The sequence below is a fragment of the Giraffa tippelskirchi genome, chromosome 8 (assembly GCF_054371585.1).
Source record: "Giraffa tippelskirchi isolate mGirTip1 chromosome 8, T2T-mGirTip1v1.2.pri, whole genome shotgun sequence".
In the NCBI taxonomy this organism is placed as follows: domain Eukaryota; kingdom Metazoa; phylum Chordata; class Mammalia; order Artiodactyla; family Giraffidae; genus Giraffa; species Giraffa tippelskirchi.
The window spans coordinates 37156812-37175801 of record NC_137282.1 but is presented as its reverse complement, the minus strand read 5'-3'; the positions used below and the strand labels follow the sequence as shown (position 1 = coordinate 37175801).

General features: G+C 36.9%; 1 protein-coding gene across 7 annotated transcripts in view; it reads right to left on the bottom strand.

Moving 5' to 3' along the window:
- The window catches only part of LOC145518862 (uncharacterized), a 1117244-nt gene that overhangs the window by 680770 nt on the left and 417484 nt on the right, over positions 1–18990 (bottom strand). Inside the window, exon 6 of one of the 7 annotated variants that reach the window (XR_014063355.1) lies at positions 1622–1683. The exons of the other annotated variants lie outside the window; for them this stretch is intronic. The gene's annotated coding sequence lies outside the window, so the exon portion shown is untranslated. The remainder of the gene's footprint in view (positions 1–1621; positions 1684–18990) is intronic. 7 annotated transcript variants of the gene reach the window in all.

Below are 18990 nucleotides of genomic sequence, written 5' to 3'. Positions count from 1 at the left end.
GAAATGGGTGTTTGATATTTTGTGGGTGGCACAGTGACCTTGTTTTTGTCTGGGCTTAAACAGAATTATGAAGTGGCCTTGCTTTATTTCCTTTTATGATGATCTCAGAGTAACCTTGTCTGAGGTTGGCATTCTGTGAGATAGTTTACGTCTAGTTGGAGGATAACATGACCTAGCTGTGTGTGCCAGGCGGGCTTCTGAATGCCAGGGTATGCTCCTTTTATCTTTCTGGTCAGAACTCAGAAGATCATGTTCCTTCTAACCTTGCCATTTAAAAAAGGGGGAAAGAAATCTGAAGAATGATTTTTGCATGTCTATTTTCCACCTCTCTCATATCTATTTAATAGCACCAGACTGTTAATATCAGAGAATAAAATGTTTCACTCTTATTTCCCAAGAGGGAAAAAAATATACTCTGAACTAAATTTAATAGTTCTATAAGGACCATAGAAGTCTAAACCAAAAGGGGATATTTATAAATTACTCCTTCAGTGAAAGGCACTGCCATTACTACAGAAAAAAAGAACTTGTAAAACAATGTAGGAATAACATTTGCCAAAGCTGTCTACTTAGATGTTGAACTTTTATGCCTTCTTTCCTTTTAAAATTCTAGAACACATGCTAGAGAATAAAAGTTGACTCGGATGGCTGTAAAATTAAATAGTTCAAAGGATGAGGGCAAAATCAATGATCTCTTCCTTCATTGATGGAAAGCAGCCTTTGTGCTTCATTAATGCACAGACAGCTGTCACTTATGCCTAATGGAAGCCAGAGGACACAATCCTTAAAACACACATCCAGTTAAATACAGAGAGAGAAATCTTGAGGGTACAGTCTAGTAAAAAACAAGTTACTACTCCAATTATCACATGAAATATCTACCAAGTTATTTGGCAAAATCTTAAGGAATGTATTGCTTTCCAAAACAGTCAATCAATTAAGAGTATTTATAGACAATACTGTTGGCTGTTAGGGGAAAATGAATGTGACAGTATTTATAGAGTAATTCTATGTTCTATCAAATCCTGGTTCTGCTATCTAGTGGCTGTGTGAAGTGATCAAATGACCTTTCTGTGAGTCAGTTTCTTTTTAGGTAATAAAAATACCTGCTTAGCCACCCCCACTGGGCTTCCTGGAGAAGAAAAATGTTTGTGAAATACTTTGTAAACTGAAAAGCACCACATATGTGTAAATTATCATTATCTAAGATATAACATACCCAATATGTACTAAAAGTAATCTATATCAATTTATTCACAAGTAAGGGCTCATTTTATATTTTTACTTAATTTCCTTAGCTTGATCTTTTATTTTTAATTCAATATATTTAATATTGAGTTATCCTGAGTATGTGTTCACAGGCCAAGTATATCAAGTGTCATGTTACTGTGAAAATTTAAAAATTTAGATCATTTACCTTCTAGAACAAATGTGCCTAATAAAAGTGGGCATCTTAAATTTAAAAATTAATAAGATTGATAAAAGATACAATTTATTTTATCCTTTGAACTTTGGTATGTTTGGATGGTTGAATTAAGTTTCTAAGGGCCCAGTCTATAGCTGCAGAGAGAGTTTAAAATGATAAAATCACGGTACAGCTTACTTCTTAAGTAACTATTACCTTTATAAAATTTTCCTGAGCCCTGAGGATCAGCACCAAGTAGATTCCACTGTGTTTAAATGCTGAGAAAGAAATATAATTGCATAATAAAAACTTGACTTTTCACATTTTATTACTTCTCATTAAAATTATAACACTATTGCAATTAATTTAATTTTTAGCTATTCTGAAGACAAAGGAAGCACATCAGTTAAAGAAAAAATAGATTCTGAGATGCCTGCTGATAAATGTACATACACTTGGGAGTAGCAAGAGGCTTTGTCCATAGTGCATCTCTAATTTCAGCACAATACTTTTGTATAAATCATAAACCATGAATGATCTCTGTTATGGAAAAAAAAAATCAAAACTAATATATTAGAACCAGATGGGCACAAACTTTCATCTATTCCTTTGACCAGTTAGTTTCCTTTATCAAGTCAGAGACAAGTTCAGATTGCAGCAAGTAGTTAGAAAAAATGTCTTTCAGAAAGATATCTACAAACATATTTGTGACATGTTCTCTATAACTACTTAATAAATTTGATATTAGATCTCTGGCTTTAAATATATAGCCACTGGTCCTGCTGATAATGTTCTTTGCCATCAAAGTTAAGTCTCTTAATAACAGACTCCCCATGAGTTACTTTCTGATAGAAATTCTGTAAGGCAATGTCTCCATTTCTGAAATTAACACTTTAATTTTGGATATAATTCCCCACTCTCTTGAGTTATCTAAAAAATTGAAGTCAAAATTACTTAATTAAACTGAGTATTGTATTAGCTATCATTATACTACTCCACTATTTGAACAGAGAAAATATAACTGTTGAGTCAACCTACAGGTGTAACCTTGTTCTCTTCTCTCTGATTTATGTAAGAGCTGTGCCCTTTAGTTCAACTCCACACAGTTCAAAGGCGACTCTTCTTCAGAGTCTGCTCTTGCTAGAGGCCATTACCTAATTGGCTACCCTCTCGTCCAGATCCATCAACTGTCAGACAGCTTTTTCACAGGTGAAGTAAAGTGTAGGCATGTCACCATTGACAGAGAGACTTGGGGAAATATTATTGAGGTTGTGATCAAAAGACAAAGAAATATGCACAGTTTTGTCTGATGCTATTCACCGACAGACTAGAGAAGACAGGAGCAGTACAAGTGATTTCAAATGATGTATAATGTTGGATTTTTTGCTGCTGCTGTTATTGCTATTGATGGTAGTATCAGCAGCTGTGGTGATGCCATTAAGCATCTTACCTTAAGTCACATACTAGTAAATGATTTATTTAACCAAGATTAGCTGAATACTTTCTATGGGCCAAAGTTTATGCTGCAATTACTACCACCAGTAGAACACAAGGACTATCACCACTGAACCTCTCAACCCACAATGACCCCAAAACAATAACCAATTGATAGATATGGACTATGAAACACAGTTTATTGTTCAGTCATGAAGTCCAGCTGTAGATAGATGACTAATGAGGTACAGTAATGACTAATGAGGTAAGTAATATCTGAAGGCTGGTAAAAGATAGTTTCCCATAATATCCTTATCCTGATTATGTGAATTTACATGTATGTGAAATTGTTTATCACTGACTTAACTTGATAATTGTAACCAAAAATGACATTTATAAATAGCATAAATAAAGTGATGGATGATGCAGTTTTCTGACTATTAGACAGTCAGTAACTACTGGGTTCTAAGGTAATTGTGGGATTTGAAAATAAGTACACTCTACTTACAGAGTAAAGGTATAAATGCTTAAAAATATGAGGAACAATTCAAAATAGAATATAAGTCCTGAATAAGTGTTACTGAGAATGAAAGCTATGAGTTGAGAGGAGGCATCACTGACTCGATGGGCATGGGTTTGTGTAGACTCTGGGAGTTGGTGATAGACAGAGAGGCCTGGCGTGCTGCAGTTCATGGGGTCGCAAAGAGTCGGACACGACTGAGCGACTGAACTGAACTGAACTGAAAGTGAGTGAAGACAAAGGTGATCAAAAATTTCCAGAGTGTATACATTTGACAAAAGAAATATACACTTGACAGTAAAGAACAAATAGAGTCTTTAGAGGGAATTTATGTCTACAATTTTTGCTTTCCAGTTTTTTTAGTTAAAAAATTCCAAGACAATATTAGGAGGATTAGTTTATTCTAAATAGACATCTAAAATTTAAAGAAAATGACACTAACTAAAATGTAGTACCCTATATTAAATCTGTGAAGCCCAGTAACAGTCAGCTGAGTCTTACCACTTAAATACACAACTAACCAATTATGGCTTTTCTATGAAGACATATGTACTCATTTAATGATTCAAAATATATTTTAATTAACAAATATCAAATGTCAGGCATTATGTTTAAAAATCAGCAGGATCTCATTAGCAAAATATATAACCTCGCCTTCACAGATGTTTTTCAATACAATGGGAAAGCACATAATAGTAATACATCAATAAATAATGCTATTATTTAAAACTAGTTTAAGTGATAGAAAAAAAAATAAGCAGATTTTTGTGACACAAAGAAAATACTGTGTAGGAAGTCAGAGCTGTACTTCATAAGATATGATAGGAAGAACAGTCTTAGGAGGTGCTATTTAGTCAAGAAGGGATGAATAAAAAGGAGACAGCTTCAAAAAGGGAAGAGTAGATTGTGTATGCAGAAGTATTAAATGGGGCATTGTGCAAAGGCCCTGCAGTAAGAACTGTTTTTCCAAAAGCACTGAAGCCAGATAGAACTTAGAGTGCTTGAAGGATAGAAGTGAAGCCAATGCAACTGGAAGGGGGAAACAGAGGAGATGAGAGTATTGAAATTGTCAGGAACCCAACAGTTTCAATAATTAGAGGACTAAATGGAGTCGGAGGTGTTTTTGAAAAATGCATTATCAGATGTATGTTATAAAAATATTGTCAGTCACTAAGTTGTGTCTGACTCTTTTGTGACCCCATGGACTGTAGCCCACCAGGCTCCTCTGTCCATGGAATTTTCTAGGCAAGAATATTGGAGTGAGTTGCCATTTTTTTCTCCAGGGGATCTTCTCGACCCAGGGAATAAGCCCGATCAAGCCCTGCATTAGCAGGGGGATTCTTTACCACTGTACCACCAAGGAAGCCCATTGCTCTGGTTGTAGAGGAGCAATAAAAAAAAAAAAAAAGAATGCAAGTCAGAGGCCACCACAGTCTAATCTAAGCAAGAGGGGATGGGAGCTGGGATGACATCTTTTAAGGTATGTATTAGAATTAAAATCAATAGAAGTGGCATCTGGATTGAATGTGGGGATGAGAAAGAGAAAAGAAACACGGATTGAACAAATGAGAGATTAGTGGTGCTACCTGGTGAGATGAGAAATATTTAAGAAGGATTTAATTTGAGATAAATGTATATAGTTTACACAGTATATGTAAGTCATTATGCTGTACACCTTAAACTTATACAGTGCTGCATGTCAATTGTAGGTCAATAAAACTGAAACAAGAAAAAAAGAAAGAAAAGACTTTGACCATATTAAGCTGATATACCTATAAGACACATGTGAAGATGTCAGTTAGATATGCCTAAAGTTAGAAGAGGAATTTGAGCCAAAGACATATAATTGAATTTTTTTGTAACATAGATAGTACTGACATTTTGAGAACTAGAAGATATCTTCTATCTATAGAGTTTATACAGAAAATAAAGTGTCCTAAAATCAAGAAAGAGAAGTGCTTCCAGGTGAAGAAGTGGTCAACCAAGTTAAATGTTGGGGATTATTGACTTCAATGAAAGGAATATTCTTCTGACTCTCATTCAGGTGCTTGAGTGCAGGCACTGAGAAGAAAAATTATTGAGTTCACTCATGGTTGGTATTCCTTAGGAAGATTAAGAAAGAGATAAGATTTTTAAGATATGTTTAAGACAGTGGTAGAATAATGGACCATGGACTCAAAATGAAAGCATAAACAAAACATGAATAGTGAAAAGATTGTGGAAAATGAGCAATTGCAATGATGCATCTGAAACATAAGTGCTGCCAAAGGAGAAGGGAGAATGAGATATGATAATAGAACAATGAGAAACTGACATCACTGGATTTGAGATCAAGATGTTATTGAGAAACTGTTGTAGTAAGATTATTGAGCAAAGATTATGGCAGAGAGAAGATTGGGGTCATCAAGTGTGATATTTGCATTTGAGATTTTGGAGGTCAGAATTGAGGATACAGAGATGGGTGGCTAAAATGAAATTAAGAAAATGGTCACAAGAGAGAAGGAAGTCACAAATTTGGAGGCCAAGATTTACATTAGTGATACACAGGGATTTAGACGCCAACAAAAATGATGACAGCTGCTGGCTCATCAGCTGTCTCAGTGATGCAGAATTTTTTCAGAAAAGACAACAAAGGGACCTAGGAAGACATATCTTTCACTTCATTTATTTAGTCATTCAGTCATTTCTGACTCTTTTGTGACCCCATAGACTGTAGTCTACCAGGCTCCTCTGTCCATGGGATTTCCCAGGCAGGAATACTGGAGTGGGTTGCCATTTCCTTCTCCAGGGGATCTTCCCAACCCGGGGATCAAATTTGCATCTCCTGAGTTGCAGATAGATTCTTTACCACTGGGAAGAATGCCACCTGAAAAGTCCTTCCACGTCACAGCTGTAAGAAAATTGAGATATGAGAATAAATACAAACTCCATGAGGAATAGATGCTAGAAACATGAGATTAACCCTAATCTGAGATTGACAGAAAGACTTCTGGACAACTAAAGCTGTAAGAAAGATCCACATTGAACTGGGTAGGAAGGGAAGAGAACCAATCTGGTTGGGACCTGGGCCCCTGGGAAGGGACTTAAAAAGAGAAGGGGGATTACACGGATAGAGACCATCCCTGGGGAGTGACTAGTTTGAGCCCCATATAGAGCACTCCAGATATGGGACCCAGGAAGAGGAGTTCCCTTGGCTGGAGGGCTAGCAAGACTAACATGAACGCTGTAGGAAGCCTGGACTCCAATAGTGAGGAATGCACACATGCTTGATTACTCCCAAAACAGGGCAGAGAGGGAGGATGGAAACTGCACAGGATACTGGCTGATTTTGCTCAACCAGCCCAGCCTGTACTCCAGCTTGAGCCAATAGCCCTCTATGACCATGTTTGCTTCCTAGTGCAGCTCCACACTGGGACAAGGGCTGCCATGGTCTAGGGAAGGCTCATCTTTGAGGGACAAAAGTGGCTTAAACCAGGAGCAGCATCTCAGCAGTGTTGGGGCAACCATTACTGGTGTTCACATAGGCAGTAAATCAGAATCAGCCCAGGTTTCTGACTCCAGTCGGTGCAGTCACAGCCCCTGCCCAGATCCACGTTGAGCACCTACACAAGCTCCCCTTGCTCAGCGCTGCTCCCCTCTGGGGTGAGGGTGCCAATGCTGGGAGGGAGGAGAACACACACTTAAAAAGAATAAAGCCAACTTGAACCAAGCATTCAGGGCTTCTAGTCCACTAATGTAGGACCTATCCCTGCTTTTTTATACACTAAAAAATGAACTATCAGAAAGAGAAAGCAAGAAAACAATTCTTCTTACTTTGGATCAAAAAGAATAAAATACCTAAAAATAAACTTAACTAAGGAGTTGAAAGACCTATACTCTGAAAACTATAAGACTCTGATGCATGAAACTGAGGATGTTAGAAAGAAATGGAAAGTACCCAATGTTCATGGATTGGAAGAATTACTATTGCTAAAATGTCCATTGTGCCCATAGCAATCTACAGACTTAATGCAATCCCTATTAAAACACCTGTGACATTTCCCACTGAACTAGAACAATTTTAAAATTTGTATGGAAACACAAAAGACCCTGACTAGCCAAAACTATCTTAAGCAAGAGAAACAGAGATGGAGGAAACATGCTCCCTGACTTCAGACTACATTACAAAGCTACAGTCACCAAAACAGTTCAGTTTATCTGTCTGGCACAAAAACAGACATGTAAATCAATGAAACAGGATGGAAAGTCCAGAAATGAACCCATGAACTTATGATAAATTAATGTATGACAAGAGAGGCAAAAATATAATGGAAAAAAAGGTTATCTCTTCCATAAGTGGTGCTGGGAAAACAGGACAGTTACATGTAAAAGAGTGAAATTAGAACATTCTCTAACACTATATAAAAAAATAAACTCAAAATGGATTAAACACCTACACATAAGACCTAAAACCATAAAACTCTCAGAGGAAAACATAGGCAGAATACTCTTTAACATAAATTACATCAGTACTTTTTTGGCTCTGTTACCTAAAATAAAAATAAATAAATAAATAAAAATAAAAGTAAAAATAAGCAAAGATGATTTAATATAACTAAAAACTTCTGCACAACAAAGAAAACATCAACAAAATGAAAAGACAACCTACTGAATGGAGAAAATATTTGCAAATGATATGACTGATAAGGGATTAATATCTTACAAACATAAAAAACTCATACAACTCAGTTATCAAAAAAGCAAACATGATTCAAAAATAGGCAGAAAAACTGAATAGACATTTTTCCAAAGAGGAACTGCAGATGGCCAATAGCTATGTGAAAAGATGCTGAATATCACTAATCATCAGGGAAATGCACATCAAAACCACAATGTGACATTGTCTCTCATCTGTCAGAATGGTTGTCATCAAATAGAAAATAAGTAAAAAATATTTGCAAGGATATAGAGAAAAGGAAACCCTTGTGCACTGTTGGTGGGAATGAAAATTGGTGCATCCACTATGGGAAATTGTATGGAAGTTTATCAAAAAACTAAAAGTAGAACTACCATATGACTGAATAATTCCATTCCTGGGTGTATATCCAAAAAATCCTCAAAAACATTAACTTGAAAAAATATATGCACTCCAGTGTTCAAAGCAGCATCATTTACAATTTCCAAGACATGCAAACAACCCAAGTGTCCATCAGCAGATGAATGAATAAAGAACATGTGGTACACACACACACACACACACACACACATATACTTGAATATTATTCAACCATAAAAAGAATGAAATTTTGCCATTTTCAGCAACTTGGGTGGACTTGGAGGGCATTATGATAAATGAAATAAATAAGACAGAGAAAGATAAATACTGTATGATATCATGATATGTGGAATCTAAAAAAATATAACAAACTAGTGAACATAACATAAAAGAAGAAGACTCATAGATATAGAGAACAAACTAGTGGCTACCAAAGCGGGTATGGAAGGGGGACAATACAGGGGTGGAGGAATGGGAAGTGCAAACTACTGGATGTAAGATAGGCTCAAGAATGTATTGTACAACACAGATCAGTTGCTTCAGTCATGTCTGAATCTTTGTGACATCATGGACTGTAGGTAGCCCGGCTCCTCTGTCCATGGAATTCTTCAGACAAGAATAGTGGAACTTTCTTCATTGCCTTCTCCAAGGAATCTTTGAGACCCGGGGATTGAACCCATGTCTCATGTCTCCTGCATTGGCAGGTGGGTTCTTTACCTCTAGCACCACCTGGGAAGCCCCATACAACACAGGGAATATAGTGAAGACTTTGTAATTTCTGTAAATGAGAAGTAACCCTTAAAGTTGTAATTAAAATAAAATTTAAAAAAAAAATCTAGTGCTGTGACAGGTCTTAGCACTCAATAAAACTCTTTCCACTTTCGTTTTGATCAGAGTAAATAAATAAATATTAAAAAAGGGGAGAAAGTGTCAGATCGGTTGGTTGGCTTGCTCTTTGTTCCCACAGCTAGCAAATGACAGCACTAAAATTAGAGCCTTTGAATCTCAGCCAAGTACTTTATCCACATCATCAAAATGGCCCAGTTTCCTAGCATTTGAAAAGACATTTACAAGTATTAACTACATGCTTGCCTAGAAAAACAACTATGTTAACCTCAAACTGCCATTTCCTTATTAGGACATAAACAGAAGAGACAATAGAAAGAGTAATAATTTTTTCCCTCTCTGATATATAGTACATCTGGAGGTGGATGTGCCATGAAGCTAATAGAGCTGAAGCTTGCAGTTCTCCTACTTTCCAATGCCCTGGCATTCTTCACTTGGTCATATGTTTTGTTAAATTTATCAAATAGAATGCATGCTGTGTTGCTTCAGTTGTGTCCAACTCTCTGCAACCCCATGCACTATAGCCCGCTAGGCTCCTCTGTCCATGAGATTCTCCAGGCAAGAATACTGGAGTGGGTTGCCATGCCCTTCTCTAGGGAATCTTCCAAACTCAGGGATTGAACCTGCATCTCTTATGTCTCCTATGTTGGCAGGCAGGAGCTTTACCACTAGCACCACCTCGGAAGCTCCTTAAGAACAGAGGATTCTGTTCAACAGTTCAACAGTTACTTATTCTTCAACCAGAATTTCTTCCCCCAGGTACCTCAATATCTACCCATCTTGGTCCATCATTTCACACTACTCTCTATTAATAAATGTCACTCCATGGAGAGTCCACCCTAAACCCTGTATCTAAAGAAGCTTCCTCCTACCCTGTCCTCTCACTCTCTTTTAGTTTTTGTCATAGCACTTATGACCATGGACACATTTCATATTTTTTGTTGCCTGTTTATTATTTGCGTCCCACCCCTACACCTATGGAAACTCCATGAGAAAAGTCATCATGCTCTCTTTTCCTGATGTCATATCAATGTCTAGAATAGTGGCTTTTATACTGTAGACAATCAGTTGAAAATTGTGGTATGAATAAATATTTACAGAGCACCCACTCCATGCCAGGACTGTGCAAAGCCCTGGGAATTCAGCAGTGAATGAGACTGACAACTTACTACAGATGTTAATAAGTAATTGCCCGTGCAGTGAGCACTTCCAGCACAGAGTCACAGGTGCTAATGGAGTGTATTACAAGAGCACTGGCATAGACTATGGGTTTGAGCAGACCTCTCTGAGGCAATGATATTTATTTTACATGATTTCAGAGGCCTTTGTGTGGTCATTACATGCAAGGGAAAGAAGACAAGAATGTTTTACTTCTTTTTCAACTCACTATAAACAGAAACCTTCTTAGTATTGGAAAATGCCATCACACCAAATGAAATGTGCTACTTCTATATATACTGATTTTTCATATGACAAAAAATAGTCAGACAAGCTGTCAGATTAGTTAAGGCAACAAATAAAGGGTTAGATAGTTGAACATGAATTTATCCACTAACTCAGGGAGACCATAATTAATTACTTTATTCTTTCATCACATAAATATTTATTAAGCACCTACTTAATGTCAGACAGCGAAAAGCTAAAACTCAGAGTGTTGTCTCTGAGAATAAAGAGTATCCTAATTGGGCTCATCTCTTGCTCTCATGCTATATTTCAGTTCACAGACAACTGCTAGCTAATCTTCACAAATGTCAGTCCTCAAAATATTCAGTAATTCCCTAGGCCCAAAAGCAATCCAAGCCTCATGCCTGCCATTAAAAGTTTGCTATTCCTGGCCCTAAACTTATTTCTCAGTGTTTGTCAACTCTAGCTATGCTGTGATTCTCTTTATTGCTCAGAATTACACAGACAGGGACTTCCCTGATGGTTCAGCAGGTAAAGAATCTACCTGTAATGCAAGAGACACAGGAGACATAGGTTCGATCCCTAGGTTGGGAAGATCCCCTGGAGGAAGGGATGGCAACTTACTCCAGTATTCTTGTCTGGAGAATCTCATGGACAGAGGAGCCAGGTGGACTATAGTCCAAGGAGCCTGGCAGGCTACAGCCCAAAGGGTCACAAAGAGTAAGACATGACTGAGTGACTGAGCGTACACACACACGCACCGACAGGAATATGCCTCATACTTGTTTGTAAACCCTCAGCTTCTGCCTCTCCCTGGCCTTTTCAGTTGTGTAGAAGTGTCTCCATCTGGGAGCTCATCCTTTCCTAATGCCTGAACTAAAAATGGATAATCACCTTGTACAATACTGCTTTTGGAATTAGGCTGGGGATAAAATTCCTCCTTGTAAAATGAGAATCTACTGCAGGCTCCTAAAGTGCAATCTTCCTGGGCCCTTTGCCATGACAATCCAGTGGCAGAACTTCATTTAAATTTTTATTTGAATTTCACCTCCTTATTAATTCTAGAGATCTGTTCTGAGCTCTGGCTTTCTTAGCCGGGGCTCTGATCACCTGCCTGGCTTTTTTCAGCTTCCATCCAAAACAGGGGAGACATCTTGGGCCCAGATTCTATTATCTACAGCAGCTGCATATGGGCTCTGTCCAAAGGGTGGCTTGTGAGGTGGAGACCTAGAGGCTAGAGCTCAACTGGCAGAGTTGCCACCTAGAATGAGTAAACATAAGTCTTGCCAAGTAGGGTGGTAAGGATAGAGAGGGAAGCCATGAAGATGGTAATGAATGAAGCCAAAAACTGCAAATAAAATGGAGGCATCCAGGAGCTACTTAGGTACCTGAAAATGAGCTAAGAGGTCAAGTCTCAGAGAAATAGAGCGAAAGGGAAGAGGACTTTGCCATAAAGGGGCTGGTGTGCCTCATCTTCCTGTTGGTGGGTGCCAGCTTCACGGCTCATTGATAATTCAGGATGGGGTGTACAGCAAACAGCTTCTAGAGGTTTTGTTCCAAAATGGATTGATCATCTGGAAACAAAAAACTAACATCTGCCATCAGTGAATATCACAATTGTCTGGAAAACCCAGTTACCTCTTCCTTTAGATATCAAAACTCAACCCTAACTATTAGGTTGATGCATAAATAACTGTGGTTTGGCATTGTTGAACTTTGCTGTTTGAAACTCGAATGCTTTTTTAAATAAATGTGGTTATGTTATATATTGGGCTTCCCAGGTGGCACAATGGTAAAGAATCTGCCAACCAGTACAGGAGATGCAAGAGATGAGGGTTCAAGCCCTGGGTTGGGAAGAACTCCTGGAGTAGGAAATGGCAACCCATTCCAGAATTCTTGCCTAGAAAACTCCACGGACAGTGAAACCTGTTGGGCTACAGTCCATGGGGCCTCAAAGAGTCAAGACATGACTGAGCACCCACACTTGATTAATGCACATTTCTCGCTTTAAGTTTTTTGCTAATGACTTATTGAGTGAGCAAGCTAAGTCACTTCAGTCATGTCTGACTTTTTGTGACACCTTGGACTGCAGCCCATCAGGCTCCTCTGTCCATAGGATTCTACAGGAAAGAATACTGGAGTGGGTTGCCATGCCTTCCTCCAGGGGATCTTATAGACCCAGGGATTGAACCCTCCTCTTCTTCAGCTCCTGCATTGCAGGCATATTTTTTTACCACTGAGCCACCTGGGAAGCTCCAATGACTTCTTACTTGCTGTTTATTTTATATTTATTTTAGAGTATGAAAATGATGTTAGACAAAAAGCATATTTGAGCAATTTTCTTATTCCAGTTCAAAATGGGCCATGAATCAGCGGAGGCAACATCAACAATACATTTGGCCCAGGAACTGCTAACGAACGTACAGTGCAGTGGTAGTTAAAGTTTTGCAAAGGAGACAAGAGCCTTGAAGATGAGAAGCATAATGGCTGGCCATCAGAAAAGGACAATGACCAAATGAGAGCAATCACTGTAGCTGATGCTCTTAGAACTGTGAGAAGCTGCTGAAGAACTCAACAATGACTACTTTATGGTCATTCAACATTTGAAACAAACTGGAAAAGTGAAAAAACTTGATAAGTGGGTGCCTTGTGAGTTCACCAAAACATCATTTTGAATGTCATCTTCTCTTATTCTATGCAACAACAACCATTTCTTGATTGGATTCTGATGTGTGATGAAAACTGGATTCTATATGACAACTGGCAAGGACCAGCTCAGTGGTTGGACCTAGAGAAGCTCCAAAGCACTTCCCAAAGACAAACTTGCACCAAAAAAAGTCATGGTCACTGTCTGGTGGTCTGCTGCCCATCTGATCCACTACAGCTTTCTGAATCCTGGGGAAACCATTACATCTGAGAAGTATGCTGAGCAAATTGATGAGATACATCAAAAACTGTAACTACTGTAGCCAGAAGAAAGGGTGGTCAACAGAAAGGGCCCAGTTCTTCTCCACAACAACAACCAACTGCACGTCACACAACCAACCAATGCTTCAAAAGTTTAACAAATTGGGCTACCGAGTTTTGACTCATTGGCCATATTCACCTGACCTCTCACCAATCATCAATCACTTCTTCAAGAATCTTGACAATTTTTTGCAGTGAAAATGCTTCCACAACTAGTAGGAGGGAGAAAATGCTTTCCAAGATTTCATAGAATCCCAAGGCACAGATTTTTACACTACAAGAATAAACAAACTTATTTCTCATTGGAAAAAAATATGTTGATTGTAATGGTTTTATTTTGATTAATAAAGATGTGTTTGGACTTGGTTATAATGATTTAAAAATTCATGGTCCAAAACCACAATTATGTTTGCACCAATCTAATATGTCCCTGTTGACCATGCTATCCCTTTTAGCCATTTGAGTTGAGTGGAGGTTATTCCACTCAGAATGCTAATCCAGTTTGTGCAGCTTTGATCCCATCATCCTCCCCCTCCTTATATGTTTGTTGTTGAAAACTCATTTGCCTTGGGACCAAGCCCGCACCTTCAGGACAACATCTTCCACCCTATCTACCTGAAAAGTCCTCCTCTGTCTTCTTGCTACTCTCCTACCTTTGACATTTAACACAAGTTTTGTCTCTCTCGCATATCACATATGGCTTCTTGAGAGTAGAGATTGTGTATGCAGTTTCTTCAGTGCCAAGGATTTATATACATTATACATATATCTATCTCTACATACACATGCTCTTTATATACACATACCCATGCTTCTATAGAGTGAAGAAATGTTTATTGACTGCGATCATACTGAAAATACAATAAAATTAAACACTGTTTAGCAATGAATTGGCTCTTATCACTGTATGCAATCAAAAGTAGGATGTACAAGAATAATTCAGCTAACTTATTTATTTTTTCCTTGAAACATCCAAATGATTTGCACAAATCACCTAAATTTGTATAGGATCTTACAATTCAATGTCCTAAAACTTTGGGAGTCTTGTCCATGAGAAGCACTACAAAGAATAAAATTCAGCATCTTTCCCATTTGACATGTAAACTTATAAATAAACCACAATTCCTCCTAAAGGACAAAAGGCCTATCTTTGGTCACCCCATGAATTACAGGATATGTATTTTACTTTCACTGTCAGCTGTCAGTCTTGTGATTTCTAGAAGCTCTTCCATTCCTCTGGATAGCAAGGTGATTCTAAAGCAAAGGGTAAAAATGCAAAAATGTAAAATAACTTGACACAAAGGGTAAAATCTCTCCTAGCAAAGTGCCAAAGAATAGATTAGCAGCTTTTCTTCCTGGAAATTTTAAAACAAAATTATAAGCAATAGGCAATTTTTAGGTTGTCAAATATCTATAATCACTATGATTTCTGAATTTAATACAATGTAGCTATGATTATTGTTGCTTTTCTGCCTGTAAACATTATATATTTTGCTTAAATATACATTTTACACTTATAAAAAGCCACTAAAAATGATGCAGCTCAATTTCAAAATTAAGGGGTTTTTTTAACTTCTAATATGTGGTTTCCATTCCATTCAACAAGGCCATTATAAGGCTATTATAAGGATTTTTTTTCTCTATTACGAATGCTGAAATATTTAAACATCTGAAAGAAATACGCAAGTGTTTCTATGTAAAAAGAAACAGCATTCTTTGGAAAACATGAATTATATAAACTATAATTAGAGCTTCAAATTGAAAGTGTTTAAACTAAGAATACAAATTTCTATGTTAAAAAGATACTGAGACATTTAGGGGGAAAAAAGTAAATGCCGACTAACTAATTCTCCCACATCCCAGGCTGTTCTATCTCCTTCTTGCCTTTTCCTCTGTGCCAGCATTGATGATATGTGGACATTAGTTCTACCAGAATGAATTCAGGTGAATTTTTCTCCTCTTACTGTGTGAGTAAAGATACTTGTGAGTATAAATTTTTATTAATAATCTTCAACTAAACACGGTCTGTTGAAGAAACTGATATAGGTAAAAATACAAATTGAATCCTATATTTTTAAACTAAACTGGAAATAACTTGCTAATTTTTTTTAAATAAAATTAGTCGTGTGAAGTTTTTAGGAACATGCAGTAGAGATCTAGAAATTAACTGAATAACAGATGAAGGCACCACAAGGTAAAATATGGGGAAAATGTACAGGAATCAGTGAGTGTTGAACTGAATGAGAATAAGATTTTAAAAATTGATTAAAATAAGTTGTTTTAGTAAGCTGTTTTATGAAATTTAAAAAGATGACCACAAATCACACATATTAAACTTTTAAATGTCATTATTTTTGTAATCAGAGTAGCTCTTTATCCATTAAAATTCTAAGTTCATAAAGGAGGGGACTCATGTCTTTCTTTACACCTTCCTCAGCATCCACTCCAGCACAGACCTGATTAGAAATGCCATCTCTCGGATACTATTTGCCAAAGGGAAATGGTTGGGTTCTTCCATTTCTAAATCATTTTGCCGTGTTTCCTATGATCATAAAACTGGGTATTGTAAACTACCAGGAACAGAGTAGTGGGAAGAGAATAGATTTATACCCATATTAATAAAATGTGGCTTGTTTCTAAAGACATAAAATTTTTTAAAAACTCACTAAACCGAACAATTTCTTGCAAATATTACCTTTATTAAAGTAAAACATATATACCCTAGCACACTAAATATCCAGATGATTTGTAATACTAATATTTGTTTATGGTATACTCTTTCTTCAGCACTGCAAAAGAGATTTACAAGATTTTTCTGTGAAGTGTTACTATCTCAAACCAATCAAATTTAAATAACATGAGCAAGAATCAATTTTCCAGGCTTAACAAATGTCCAAAATGTTTACTGTCACTGAATTTATATTCACTATTTGGAAGTGTTAGCAAAGGAATACATTTCTCTGAGCATTGCACCAAAATATAACAAGGTTGTAAGATGACAGTTTTATGAAATTCCAGTTACTTATTAAGATTTATTAAAAATTCACATACAGAAAAAAAGATTATAATGATTAAAGAAAAATCTTAATCCATTTGTGTTATAATTAGTTTTAGACACCATTTCAGTAATTTGGTGAGGTGTACCATTTTAATAAAAAAATAATTTGAAAGTCTACATTTAAAGATAATGGAGAATATTTCTATATTTAATGTAATTTGTTTCAGGATAGAGAGGGGACAATACGTGAAGAGACATCTCTTCCTTCATTTCATCAACAATTGATCTTTGACATTCTTTTTTTTTTCACTTAAATCTCTCTGGGCTAAAAGACAATCTAAGCTCTTTTCCCACTTTCCCTCTATGGTGTGCAGAAACTCACAGCCTTGATGGTATATTATTGAATTTGCCTTCCCCTTCACCTAAATAGTCACTGTTTCTATTTTGTGAACAGGCAATGGCGCCCAACTCCAGTACTCTTGCCTGGGAAACCCCGTGGACGGAGGAGCCTGGTAGGCTGCAGCCCATGGGGTCGCGAAGAGTCAGACACCACTGAGCGACTTCACTTTCACTTTCCCCTTTCATGCACTGGGGAAGGAAATGGCAACCCACTCCAATATTCTTGCCTGGAGAATCCCAGGGATGAAGGAGCCTGGTGGGCTGCCGTCTATGGAGTCGCACAGAGTCGGACAAGACTGAAGCGACTTAGCAGCAGCAGCAACAGCAGCAAAGAATTGCTACACCCTTGTGTGCATGATTTGGTTAGCTGACTCACAGAGCCATCCTCCTAAACTACTGAACTAACTTTCAAGATAGTTTTTTTTTTTTCTTTTTAATGTCTATGTTCTTGAGGCAATGACTTTTTAAATTTATTTTCTAACCTTTCTTCCAAGGCTTTATCTTGTCATATCAAAGCAAAGGGATGAGACTGTCTTTTTTCACTGCAGGCTTTTTCAAAAGATACCCAGAAATGAATGATTCTTTAATCGATTAATCGGGCTCAAATACATAGTGCCAAAAGCAAATAAAATAATGGTACCTAAATTTATATAGTGTTTGAGAGTTTGTGAAGCATCTTCACAAACTTTATTTTATTTGATCATCACAAAAAAACTTTGAAGTGGGAAGGTCAGATATGATCACCATTTTATGAGTAGAGTAAAAGCACTATGTTAGCACAGCACTTTCAATAGCAGAATTGAAACTAGCAGCCAGTTCTCAAATCCCTGTCTCCAGTCCTCTCCTTCCCTAACACACAAACTCCTATGATATGTAGAGAACTGTGTAAATATCTCTCATCTCACTTTTATATGTTTATATATTTCTAGTACCAAGATAGAAGGCTTCTCGGTGTTACTCAAATAAATTGGTAAAGATTTTATGTCTTCTGAAGCTAAGTGATATATAAGGAATGAAAACTAATTTATCTTTCCCCAATATAATTAATGTTTCAAAAAGCAAAACTAGTAAGAATATTTATTTTCACACTATAAATATTTAGTACAAGGCCTTGTTCTCAAAGTTCCAGTTTTGCATTTACTTTCAATACAATAAATCAATGTTATAAAAGCTTCACATCATTGAGGAAATAGATTCAGTGAGTAATTTCACTGGAAGACGATTTGCACACAACTTTTTAGTTTTTGATACTTTAAATAAACATTATACATAAGTATATTATTTATGTTATATATGTTACTCATCTCTGATATCATGAAGGTTGGATATTAATAATACAGGAAAAATGATACTTGAATAAAGACTGTTAGAAAACTGAAGACTGAGCACAAATGGACAATCACTACTGGAACACTGTACAGCTTTTTCAAATAAGGAGCAGTCAGAAATCATGCATAATGCAGTGGTACAGAAGCTAACAACAGACCAATGCAGATCATTTCAATGAGCGTTGGACAAGACTCAGAAAAATCCATCTGATGAGCAAAATCCAGTAGTTTCCAGTCATCCTTTAAGTCTAGGCAGGTGTTGGTCAAAGTCAATGATTCATATTTAAATCTGAGACACAGAAACAACCACCAAACAAAACAAAAAAGTGCAATTTGGCTCTCTTAACTCAATGAAAGTTTATCAGGGCAAAAGGATAGAGCAGCAAACAATTATCCAGTGAATTGATCTTCATCAAGAGAATCAATCTAGATAATTGAGGCTTTGTGATCCACTTCCACTTGAATTGTCCTGAGCTCATTCAATATAATATGTAATTATGCAACTCACTGCTTTAATTCTTAGTCATGAATTCATTGCTAAATGTGCATTAGGAGTGTGGGATTATATTAATATAAGATGATTATAGAGATCCTGAAAGTTAACTTCTTTTGTGATCTTTTGTTCCTTCTGAGTTTATGGTTTCACACTGTGCC